Source organism: Trichosurus vulpecula, chromosome 7, assembly GCF_011100635.1.
Source record: "Trichosurus vulpecula isolate mTriVul1 chromosome 7, mTriVul1.pri, whole genome shotgun sequence".
Lineage (NCBI taxonomy): Eukaryota > Metazoa > Chordata > Mammalia > Diprotodontia > Phalangeridae > Trichosurus > Trichosurus vulpecula.
In genome coordinates, this window is record NC_050579.1 from 88598262 (window position 1) to 88610710 (window position 12449).

Genomic DNA, 12449 nt, shown 5'->3' on the forward strand with positions numbered 1-12449 from the left:
CATATTCTTTGTGATACATTGTTGTAATCCATAGGAGGAAAATTCCTGAGTCCCAAAGCATAAGCCTGTGGGTCTGTTTTGTGTGCGCTGTTAGATTGTAGAAGATGGATGGTAGTGGAAAGGGTATTCAAAGAAAGGCATTAAGGATTAGTTTTCCCGAATGTTCATATGGCTTTTACCTTGTTGGGCTTCTTGCTTTCTTTTCCTATGGATTCAGCTGCAATTGCTCTTCTGCTGGTTTGTAATTTGGAGTGTTTTTTGCAGTTTTGAGAGTTCATGTTGACTGGGAAAAATGTTTAGTTCACCATCTTTTTAGTGATGTCAGGTAGACAATGTCATCAAATTCAGCAATTACAAGATGGTTGATGACTTTGGACAGTGAAGTTTAGTTTGAGTGATGGGGTGCAAAGCCAGACTGTACTTGTTTGGAGAGTGATAAGAGAGGAGGTAGAGGTGAGGAGGGTAGAAGGCTTTTTTTCCAGGACTTTGGCTATAAAAGGGAGGAGAGATAACAGATGATAGCTTTAGGGAGTGGTAGGGTCAATTAATGCATTCCCCCCTTCCTAGATGGGGATATCTAGGCCAGATTATAGGTACCAGGGACCGAATCAGTAGGAAAGGAGACATATAACTTATATAGTAGGAGGGTTGATTATTGTGGGACCAACTATTAGAAGAAATGAGAGAGAATGCGATAAGGGGAACATGGTCCTATGACATAGAAGGGCAAAGGAAGAGAAGAGGAGATAGCAGGAGGGAATTTAAAAATGAAGAGAAGGTCATAAGAGGGAAGCCAAAGAAAAAATGGGCTCTGTTTGCAAAGTGTGAGGTAAGGCTCCTTGATGAATTATGGGGGTAGTCAATGGTATAGGACTATTGAAGAGAAAAAGTGAGGTTTGAAACAGTTGCTGTAAAAATAAAATTTAAAAAAACAAGAACAAATTAAAATAAAAGAATCGGCTGCCACAGGAAGGATATAACCATCTTGTTGTTTGGCTGTAGTACAGTAGATTATAAATCATAGCAATTTCAGAGATTGAACACCTGGCAGGTTGGTACATTAGATGGAATACATATATTTGTTGAAGTCTCGTATTAAAAGGGCAAATCTTGGGATGGAGTGGAACACTGTGTCAGGAGCCGAACTCCTTGAGAAAGGGTGGAGAAGGATCTAGGAAGTAGTAGACAAATGCCACCAACATTTGATTTGTGCAATTGTATTTGGATAAAATGAACCTTAAAGGTAAAGGAGTCATTGACTGATGGTAGTGAAAGATTCTGGATGTGGCAAAGAGGGGAGCAAGATGTATTCTGATTGTCACTCCAGTACGTGCAAGGGGATGGAATGAGAAAAGTATGACCAGTACTGGAAAGGATAACCAGGGATCCAGTGTCTTGTGGTAGAGGCAGAGAGAGGCACCTGTTTTCTCCCTCCTGCTGCCCTCAACTCACAGGGGAAGGTTTATGTGAGTGCCAGAAGGTGGAAGGACATTATAGTAGCATTTAAGTTAGGCAATTTGTAATGTAATTCTAAGCCTATCACACAAAACAGCTTTACTTGGTTCTAAGCAATCACAGTTTTAAGTGAAACAATATTTCATTGGGTTATGTATGACATTATCAAGAAACAACATTGGTGAGGGCAGTGTTCTTTTGGGTGCTGCCTGTATAATGCAGTGAGATTGATTTCAGAAGACACACATGAAAAACATTCCCATTATTTTATCTCCAAGCTATACTTGGGAATTTTCTTTGGTTACATGCATGGCCTGAGTTAACTACAGCTGTATTCTCATAATTAATTTTTGCTGAACACATCCCACATTTAAGTTATCAATGTACGGGACATTTTGTATGGATTCAGGGCTGAAGTCATATGTGGTAAAGTAATATAAGACCTTTCTTTAAGAACCCTAACTAGTTGAAGAGATGTTTCCCTTAATTGACCTGAAAATGGACCAAGCGGTTTTTTTTTTTGTTTTGATTTTCTACTGAGTCTGTGGCCCTCACAGTGTTACTATGCACTGGCTTCCTGCCCCGTTCTTGTAAACAGGGGAGGTATTGAAGTAGATGAGGATCCTGCCGAGCTCAGGGACAGTGTGACGTGTGTGCTTCCAATTGCAAACAGACTCCGAGTTTTTAGTTATGTGAGCAAAGGGCTATTGAGCAGCAGAGAAGTTCAAACTTTGGAAGGACAGTCTTGTCAGGATAAAGAAATAACTGTTGAAATAGCGTCAGTCTTGAATCAGTCCTTTTCATTCATGTGTATGTATAACATTTTAAAAAAGTTTTTTTTTCAAATTGTCACCTTGGGGGATGAATTAAAACTACAGGGTATCCCTTTATTTGGTTATACATGAATAACTGGTTATTTTCTCTTAGCATCCCCAGAGAACAGCCAGTCACAATTTCTAACTTCCTGTACATTGATATCCCTTTCTTTAGAACTACAGTAAACATCCATCAAGCAGGAGTGAGGAGTGTGTTTTCAGTTAAGGATTTAAAAAGAGAAAAAAAAAAACTTGCAGGACTCTCATAATTTACTTGTGGAAAACTTAAAAAAAATTTTAGGAACAAATAATTCTTTCAAAACAACTCACATCATGTGATTTTCAGGTTCATTTTTTTCTTTCCAATCTAGAGAATAATTAAAATTAAGTTTTGGTGATTGTTTTTAAAAATTAAAGGTTAGAAAATTCTTACATGGAAACTCAGTGACTATAGTTTTAGGTTACAAGATTTAGCTGGGAGCAAGAAGACAAATAGTGGATTTTGTCAGTCCTTAAAAATTCCAGACAATTGAGATCCTTATTAGAAGTAGGCATCATAATTGAACTGAAAGATTTTAATTGGTAAGAAATAGAAGGGCCATTTACATATTTTGAAGTTGTGACAAATTACTTTTCGGTGGGCTTGGGAGGTTATCAGACCTAATTATAACAAAAATTTAATATATAGTCACTGCTGTTGGAAACATGAAAAACAATATGAGGAATTACTTTTTTGAAGGATGAAATGATTTGTATTTTAAAATCATTATCAGGTTCCAGTTGCCCCCTTTCAAACTTTATTAAGTCCCAAAGGCTTGGATTGAATTATATAATTATTTATATTAAGGCTGATTTGCTGGGTCATACACCCTGTCACATATATGCAACCAGTAAGACACTGAAAACCGGACAAAATTTCCTTTGGGGCATTTATTTGGATAGTTCCGTTTATGAAATGCTTTAGAAGAAAATGGCCATATGATTAAAGAGATTTTTGGTTCTTTTTTAAGTTGCTTTAGTTCGTAATAGAGAGTTTCCTCTTTGGTCCAGCTTATTCAACTTTAATTGTCAAGTAATTGAGATTACAACTCAGGTGTTTTAATTAATTATGGAGATTATTGAGAAGCAGCTGGATATTGTGAATAGAGAGTCATCCTGAGCTCCTAAAGGTCTGAGTTCAAGTCCATCCGGAAGCATATTGCCTGTTTGACCCTCAAGCAAGTCAATTAACTTGCCACTGCCCCTAGGCAGATCACTTAAGATTATAAGTGGCAGAACAACAACATATCTACATTGGTGGAAGAAGTCTACTAACTATTTACTGGACAGTTTACCTTACCAATTAAATATATAGATCCAAACTTAAGTGCCTAAGTTACAAAATAAAATTTAGTATATTTGGCAGTTTAAAATGAACTGCATATTTTAACTGATAAATAAATGTAAAATTCTTAGGGGTTTCTTGAATAACACTATGACCTTCATAATGTACCATTAGTTATCCAAGATAGCTCAGAAAAGTAACACTGGCATAATCTTGTTTTTCTTTGTTTTTAGAAACCAGCAGGCAAGTGCGGTATTCATTCCAGGCTTTCACTTTTACCTTTTGTGGATTTTAAGGAAATACAGATCTCAGCTGTATTTTGATATTTTTATTTTTTCTAGATAAAGAAGTTTGTATGATGAGATAACAGATTTGGTGTTGAGCCAAATTAGGCCTACATTTTATAATAGTTGTATCACTAATTGTTGAGTGTGGCTGATCAGTTAAAGAGGTAGAATTTAGTTATGTGGAGAGTGTTGCATGTAACACTGGACATTAATAATATTTTAAGAAAATATTTTTAATTGTTAAATTCAACAATCATTTGCTGTGTGAGAACACTATGTTAAGCAATGAAAGGAGACATTAAGCTTTGATAAGATATGGCTCCTCCTCTTAGAAAACTTACTACTTTAGAAGTGTGTGAGATTCTCTTAAAATGGAAAAACTTGGAATAGGAGAAGCTTAGGTTTTCACTCCTAGCTCTGTCATCACAGGCAAATCAGTTAAACACTGAAGTTTTCTCATCTTTAAATGGGAATAGTATTATTTACTTCACATAGCTATTGGGAAGATAACATTTTTACCTACCTGAAAATGCTAGTTGTTATTTGAAGATAATTAAAATACATAATAAGACCATTGGAAAAGAGTCAGAAACTAACATTTGTTAAGTGCCTACTATTTGATATGGGCAGTTTGTGCAATAAGCTTGAAATTACACCGCAGATTGCCATCATTTAAATTTAAATTATGATACTGCAATATCCTTCTAACTTCTGGCACTCCAAGAACCTCTTTAGGCCTGGAGTCAGGAAGATTCATCTTCATGAGTTCATATCTGGCCTCAGACACTTACTACCTGTGACCTTGGGCAAGTCATTTAACCTAACTCTTTGCCTCCTCTGTAAAATGAGCTGGAGAAGGAAATGGCAAATTACTACCAGTATTTTTGCCAAGAAAATATCAAATGGAGTCACAAAGAGTCAGACACGAATAGAAAACAACTAAACAACAACAACAAACAGTGTGGGATATACCAAGGATGACTAACACATGAGAGGAAATTAATGTAAAAATTTAACAATTTTTTTCTTTTTTTCTCTAAATTGAGTCTTTTATGTATAAAAGTACTCAAGTATTATTTAAACTTTTGGGGGGTTATATTGTAGGATATTTTAGAGAGAAATCATGTCACCTAAGGTTGCACATACAAGATATTGCTAGATGATGGGCTGACTGAGGTCTTGGTATTTTGTTTAGTTGTTAATAAGGAAAAACTAGTCCAGGAGTGGGGAACCTGTGGCATCAAGGCCACATGTGGCCTTCTAGGTCCTTGGGTGCGGCCTTTTGACTGAATTCAAGTTTTTCAGAGCAAATGCTTTTATTAAGGGAATTTGTTCTGTGAAGTTTGGATTCAGTCAAAAGGCCACACTTGAGGACCTAGAGGGCCACATGTGGCCTCGAAGCCACAGGTTCCCTGCTCCTGCTCTATAGTCCATCTGTCATTCAGTGGCTAAACTGATCTTTGAGAAGTATGAGGTCTGATCTTATCACTCCCTCTGCTCAGTAAACTCCAGTGGCTCTTCTATGTTACCCCTAGGATCACATATAAAATCCTTTGTTTGGCTTTTAAAAAGCCCTTGAAAGTGTGGCCCCTCATTACCTTTCAAGTCTTCTTCGACTCCCCTCTACATATTCTGTTTTCCAGTGATAGAGGCCTCCTTGCTGTTCCCCACTCTACATCTATGGACTCCTTAGCCTGAGATCCTGTTCCTCCTCACCTCATCTGGCTTCCATGGCTTTTTTCAAGAGAGCTCAAATCTTACCATCTCCAAGGAGCCTTTCCTGGTGTCCCCTTTTCACTCGAAGACTACCTTCTATTAACTCTCTACATATCTTTTTATATACATAGTTGTTATAATATTATCTTCCCCTTCTTTTAGGGTATGAGTTCCTTCAGTGTAGGGACCATGTTTTTACCTATCTTTGTGTCCCCAGGACTTAGCATAATACTTGGCACAGTGAGTGTTTAACAAATTCTTGTTGGTGAAAAGGCCTTTAAACAGAGGAATACTATGATTAGAGCTGTGTGTAAGGATGATTTTCCTGAAATGAATATGAGACAAATTGGAACTGGGGAAGGTTGGAAGTGTGAACTTCGGAGACAGTGACTTTGGTTTAGAAATTATTGCAATTATCCTGAAGGTTAGTGATTATAGTTACCTTGTAGGGTTTTTTGTTTACTTCTTTCAATTAGATTATAAGATTCTTAGGGTCTAGGACCATGCTGTCCTTTTATTTTGCAACTCCTTGTGGTATCTAGTCAAGTGCTTTATACATAGTGGAGGTTCAGAATGTCAGCTGAAAGAACCATTTGTCATTTCTTACACTTGCCTTGTTTATGGGCTGACAGCAAGAGAGGTGTGGAAAAAGTATTGGACTGGGAATGGGGAGAACCAAGTTCTTGACCTCCTTTGGAGGTTATCCAAGTATAGCACTCTCTCCAGAATACCTCCTGATGTTGCTAATTGAGCTTTATTATATTAATAAGTCTGTAAGTTTCATTAATCATACCCAATTTTAGGATGTTTCACATTATTTTCACTTGTTGATTTAGTAGTATCTACCTTATGGCATTTGCGTTTTTCTTGAATTAATTTAATGAGAAAGAATTTCCTTAAAGAAGACACCCTGGGATAGAGCATCCCTACATCAGTGAACTTGGAAGTCTTGATTTTGTGGATCTGAGGAAACTGAGAACTAAATGACTTACCTGACATTTCATAGCCTTTACGCTTCATTCACATCCTAGGAATTTTTCTTGACTCAGTTTGTGTTTCAGTTGGTACATCAGGGGTTCTTTACTTGGAACCCTTTGGCAGTTTGGTGAAATATCTGGATACCTTCTGAAAATAATGTTTTTAAATGCATAAAATAAAATGCACATGATCACAAAAGGAAACCGATGATTGTATTGTACTACTGCTACTAAAATATTTTTTTTAAAGTTCGTGGAGCCCTTGTTAAGAACCCCTGGACTACATGAATGGCTCCTTCAGAATTATTGTCAGTACTTCCCTCTACAACTTTGTTACTTCTGAGATGTAGATATTAAGCTTTTTCTTACATTGTATTCTCTGGTTAAAGAAAAAGAAGAAACCAGACTCTTTTTGATTCTTATTATTTGGCAATTCCCCTTTTTGCTAAACTGGTTAAATTTTACATAGTTTAGGAACTCAGCTGTATTCATTTCTGAAAATGCTTAACTGGATTAAGATAAAAAATGTGACTTGAAAAGGACTCTAAAACTGTGTCTGTGATTTTGAATTTGATGTTTTGAACAAGGAACTTATTGATTTAGTGGAATTATCGTATGATCCAGATGAGGAAACAGACACATGCTTTCAGTGCCTTTAAAATGACTAGAAATATAGAAATACTATAATAAAATGCCCTTTAAGTAATCTGAGCATCTTTAGATTATTTTGTCACCATTCTTTCTATCTTCCAGGTCTGTAAACTTGATTTTATTCTCAACTTCTCCCTCCTGTTTACCTCAAATATTCAATTAATTGTCATATTTTGCCTTTCTACTTACGCATGTCTGAATCTGACCTCAATTCTTTACTCACATAATCTACTACCTTAGTTCAGGTACCCATTAGCTTTCATCCCTGTTATTAGAAGAACTTCCTAATCAGTTTCTGAGATGCAAATTTAGGGCATAAAATGAGAGAAAAAATCCCCAAACATTTCTGTACCATTTCCCAAGGTTGGAAAATCTTTAACTGACTTACATTCTGTAATCTTCCCTTCACGTTTCACATTAAGGAAGATTGGTGAGATTTCCTTTGCTGCCTGTTTCAAGTCTGTATGAGACTATAAAATTAGTTTTCTTAACTCCACCTGCCATGCTCTTGAATCATTGACTTGTCAAAAGGTAGGGTTTATGGTGATTCCGAATATATCATTCCCCTCTTAGGGAAAAAGTAACAGTACTGTAACAACTGAATAAATGGAAATGTTGGTAAATGCTTATTCTTAAAGAATATTCTGTTGTTATTGTGCTGGTATGGGGAGCAGCTAGATGGTACAGTGGATAGAGTGGCAGGCCTGGAGTTAGGAAGACTCAGCTTCTTGAATTCATATCTAAACTTAGAAATTTATTAACTTTGTGACCTTGGGCAAGTCACTTAACCTCGTTTGCTTTAGTTTCCTCATGTGTAAAATGACATGGAGAAATAAATGGCAGACCACTCTGGTATCATTTCCAAGAAAACCCCAGAGGGGGTCACAAAGAGTCAGACATGACTGAAACAACTGAACAACAACCACAACAACTGTTTAATGGATTGATGAGTAATTAAGGTAATGAAAATATTTAGAGTGCCATAAATCTCAGGATAGTAATAATGAGCATTATGTTTATTAATTGGGATTTAATTTAAACTTTTATTATATATATCTACTGATTGTGTAGTTCTCTCCAAAATGGACCTCTCTACAAATATAATGTTATTTCTTAACTAAGTTGTTGAAGGATACTAAAACTTGCCTGTATTAATAGTTAATATTAATTAAATCTGTCTTATGGAAACATTGTTAGGACTTTTACTAATTTTTAAAAATAAAATGTTTTTCATTATGTAGTATTTTAAATGCCACATATGTATGTATGTATGTATGTATGTATGTATATGTATGTTCTTAGAATATAGTAGACATTTCCAAACTCCCAGGTAAGGTAGTGCTTGACTTTCAGTAACCCAGAAAAGTTGAATTGTTTGTCTCTAGATAACACTTTATATATTGTAACTAAAGTACAAAACAGTTCATTTCAAACTAACCCACCAGTGGTTACACCGAGTGCCTTCCCTTTGGCCAGTAACTACTATGTGCTTGAGAAGTCAGCAGGTCTCACCTCAGCCAGCTGATGATATTGATTATTAGTTATCTGACTAAAATGAACATTTTCTTATTAATATACATTACAGATCTTTTAGAGAGATACCATGGTATATCTCACTTCTGACTCCACCTTTCCTGAGATCAAGAGCTTTAATCATAAAATGAGGATAAACTACCAGTAGTAGCTACTTTATAGAGTTGTATTACAGATCAAATGGGATAATGAATATGAAGTACTTTGCAAAAAGTAATGTGCCATTGACACTACCTTTCTAGGCACCCAGTCTTAGTCTCCTTTGCTGGCTCCTCATCCAGATCATACTCCATGTAGGTGTTTCCCAAAGCTGTGGCTCCCTACCCTTCTTTTTCTATCCTCTCCATGACCTCCTCAGCCCCCATGAGTTCAATTATCTCTGTGCCAATGACTTCCATATGTATGTACGTATCTAGCCCCAGTCTCTATCTTCAGCTTCAATCCTATATCAGTAGTGGTCCAATAGACTTTTCTAACTGGATGTTCTAAAAGCATTTCAAATTCAATATGTTTAAAATGTCTCTTCCCTCAAAAAGCACCTCTTATCAACTTCATTATTTCTTTTGAATGCACCACCATTCTTTCCATTTCCCAGGTTTGTAACCCATCATTTATCTAGTCTTGCCTTTCTACCACCATATAATTTATCCCATTTTACAATTTAGCTCTATTCTGCCAGCTACAGTCTCAGTTTAGACCCTCATCAGAGCTTACTGATAGGTCAGCCCTGCCTCAAATCTCTCCCTACTCTGTCCTCCCCACTGCTGCCAAAGTGATTTTCCTTTAGCACCATCTTCTGCTCTTCAGATCTTTACTGCCAGTGCTTTCTTTCCTCTCAAAAATATCTTGCATTTAATTACATGCATTTATTTACATTTCCCTTACATTGAGTTTGCATCTACCTCTTCATACATCTATTTATCTGTGTGTATTTATGTGGACTTTGGGGACACATGTATATTTGTGTGTGTGTGTGTGTGTGTGTGTGTATTCATACGTATATATACATATACACACAAATATGTATACACACAGAGACACATACATACACATATATATTACATGAATAAAAATAAAATATGTATTGTTGATAGAGATGGTTTCATTCTTTGTATTTTTATCTCTGGCATCTAGCACTGGTGCATAATAGATGATTATTAAATACTTTCTGATGGACTTTCCTTCCCTTTTAAAATGTTAGTCATTCATTTTTGTTTATATCACTACTAGCTAGGCAACCTCAAAATTTAGTTCCATTAACCCTAATTATATGGAAGTGTATGATACATTGCCATTCTGCAGAACATTGAGAATTAGATATGAAAAGAAACAACTGTGTAAGGTCTCATTCCATTTAAAACAGTTAGGTAGTCTTTTATTTTCCATGAAGCATTTCTCTAAAATAATTTTAAAAAACAAACAAACAACAGAATAAGAAACTACCTTGCTTCTTGCTGATACCAAAGTTGGGTCGGGATAATTTCTTCATTTTTCCCTTTTAAATTGAGTACAGTCAGTGTGGGTGATTGAAAGGATGTGATTTAATTTCCTTAAAGTTGTTTCTCAGTTATTCTACTTATTATTCCTTCAAAAAAAACCCCGCTTTTGTTTTATCACTGTAAGTAGCATGTTTTTAGTCTCTTTTAACATTTAGTGAAACATTCATTGATATTCTCTTCTTGTGTAATAAATTTTGTCTGTGTTTAGTTACCAAAACTTGCTGTAATAAATAAAATGCAAGAATTCAAGGGTGGTGGGGAGAGACTTCTCTCAAGGTAGGTACTGAGAGGGATCCCTCAGGCTTTTAAATATGGCATAAGCAATAGAATATGTAGGTCAGAATCCTGGCAGGATATTAAATCAAGGTTCATTAAAAGACCACTTTCTAGGTCATGGGCAAGCCCCTTTTCACAAGGAATGTATGTGGGTGGAAAGAAATAAGATTTTTTCTGATATAAAATGTGTGCAGTAGGAAGGCATGATTTTTTAAAGACTTGGGTTTGTATTTTTCTTTTATCTTTCTTTTTTCGCTCTTAAATCAAGGAAGGGTGAAAATAGTAAAATTAGATGGTTGTAGGATTTGGCAAAGCAATATAAACGATTTCCTCTGTGGGTCTTTGGTATAAATTCAGAACCACCATGTGATTACTAAAAGTCATTAACATCTGACATTTGGTAAACTTACTTCATAGAATGTTCACACACACATACATACACACACACACACACACACACACACACACACACCCCTACACACACAAAGATAATAAATTTTGCCATTTCCAGTAAAGAATTCAAAACTGAATAAATCTTGAAGATTAGTATGCAGCTTTATAAACTAGAGCTGTAACTAGACAAGAAAATGGAACTTTATCCCAATGTGCTAACTGGAGTGGGGAAAGAGCAGGGTCCTCTCTGCCCCCTGGAATCCCTAGTCAATCCTGGTCATCTGCAGTCTCTTACCTTACCATGAGATACTGTAAGGTTTCTCTATTCCTTCCCCTCACCTTCCTTCATGACATTTCTGGGCCTTTCTCACCCCATTCCCATATTCTTCTTGGTGTTTGGCCAATACTACCCCTCTTATTTACCCTGTCTGCCGCCTCTTTCCTCAGCCCACCTCCTACCAGGGTTTGTCTAGTGCCTTCTTTATGACTACACTGTATGTGCTTGTGTGTGGAGGTGGCATGGGGGAGGGAAAAGGGAAAGACAAACTGTTTTATGAGTAAATCCTTCAGTGTTTAATAGGTTGCTTGAAAACTCATCCATTTTTCCTTTTGGGACATTATTTATGGTCTATATAAGTTCTTTTTTTTTCCTTCTGAGAATGGATTATCTTCTTTTTTTTTTGCTAATTTGAACATTTTATATTTTTGTCAGTATTCATCTGTTTTATTTAAATCGTCAGTTTAGTTGGCCTCTGACTAAAAAGAGATAATTTATGATAATTTTCTTCATTCATGTGTGGCAATTTGTTCTCTTTTTTTTGGGTACTCTTTTTAAAGTTTTCCTTTGCCTTAAAATCCTATTGCCCAGAAGCTCTTTAAAAAAATCTGGGTTTTTAAGTCAGTTTAATGTTTTTACTTTAAATTTTATTAATCTCTTTAATTTTGAGAATTTATATTTTGGTGCTAATTTTTTTTAATTTTACTTTTGTTGATTTTTCTGGGTTTTTGTTATTGTTGCATGCCCAGTTCATGTCTTCTTCATCTTTATTGTGGATAAAAGGATTTAGAGGAAAAAAGTTCTCCTCAGGACTTGGTTGGCTGCATTTCAAAAAGTTTTTTGTCTCATTGTCATTTTTCTTCAATGAAATATTCTCTTTTTTGTATTATTTTTGACTCATATTCAGGATTGCTATTTAGTCTCCAATTAATTTTAATCCTTATCAATAAAGGAGCTTCATAAACTGTTTTTGTTCCTTTGTCATCAGTAATGGATGTATTTATTTCTGCTTTTCTGCTCTTTTTGTGAGGTCATTTTGTTCTAGTACATGACTATTTTTTGTAAAGATGTCATTTACATCTGAGCAATATTCTTATTCCTTTTTGTTCCCATTCAGTAATCACCAGAGATCATATTGTCTTTTCTAAAATTCTACTCAGGTTCTTCACATTATTGTAAGCAGAGCACCATTGAAAGAAGTATAATAATGCCTAAGAAACTTACTGTAGATTAAATAAATTAAAAT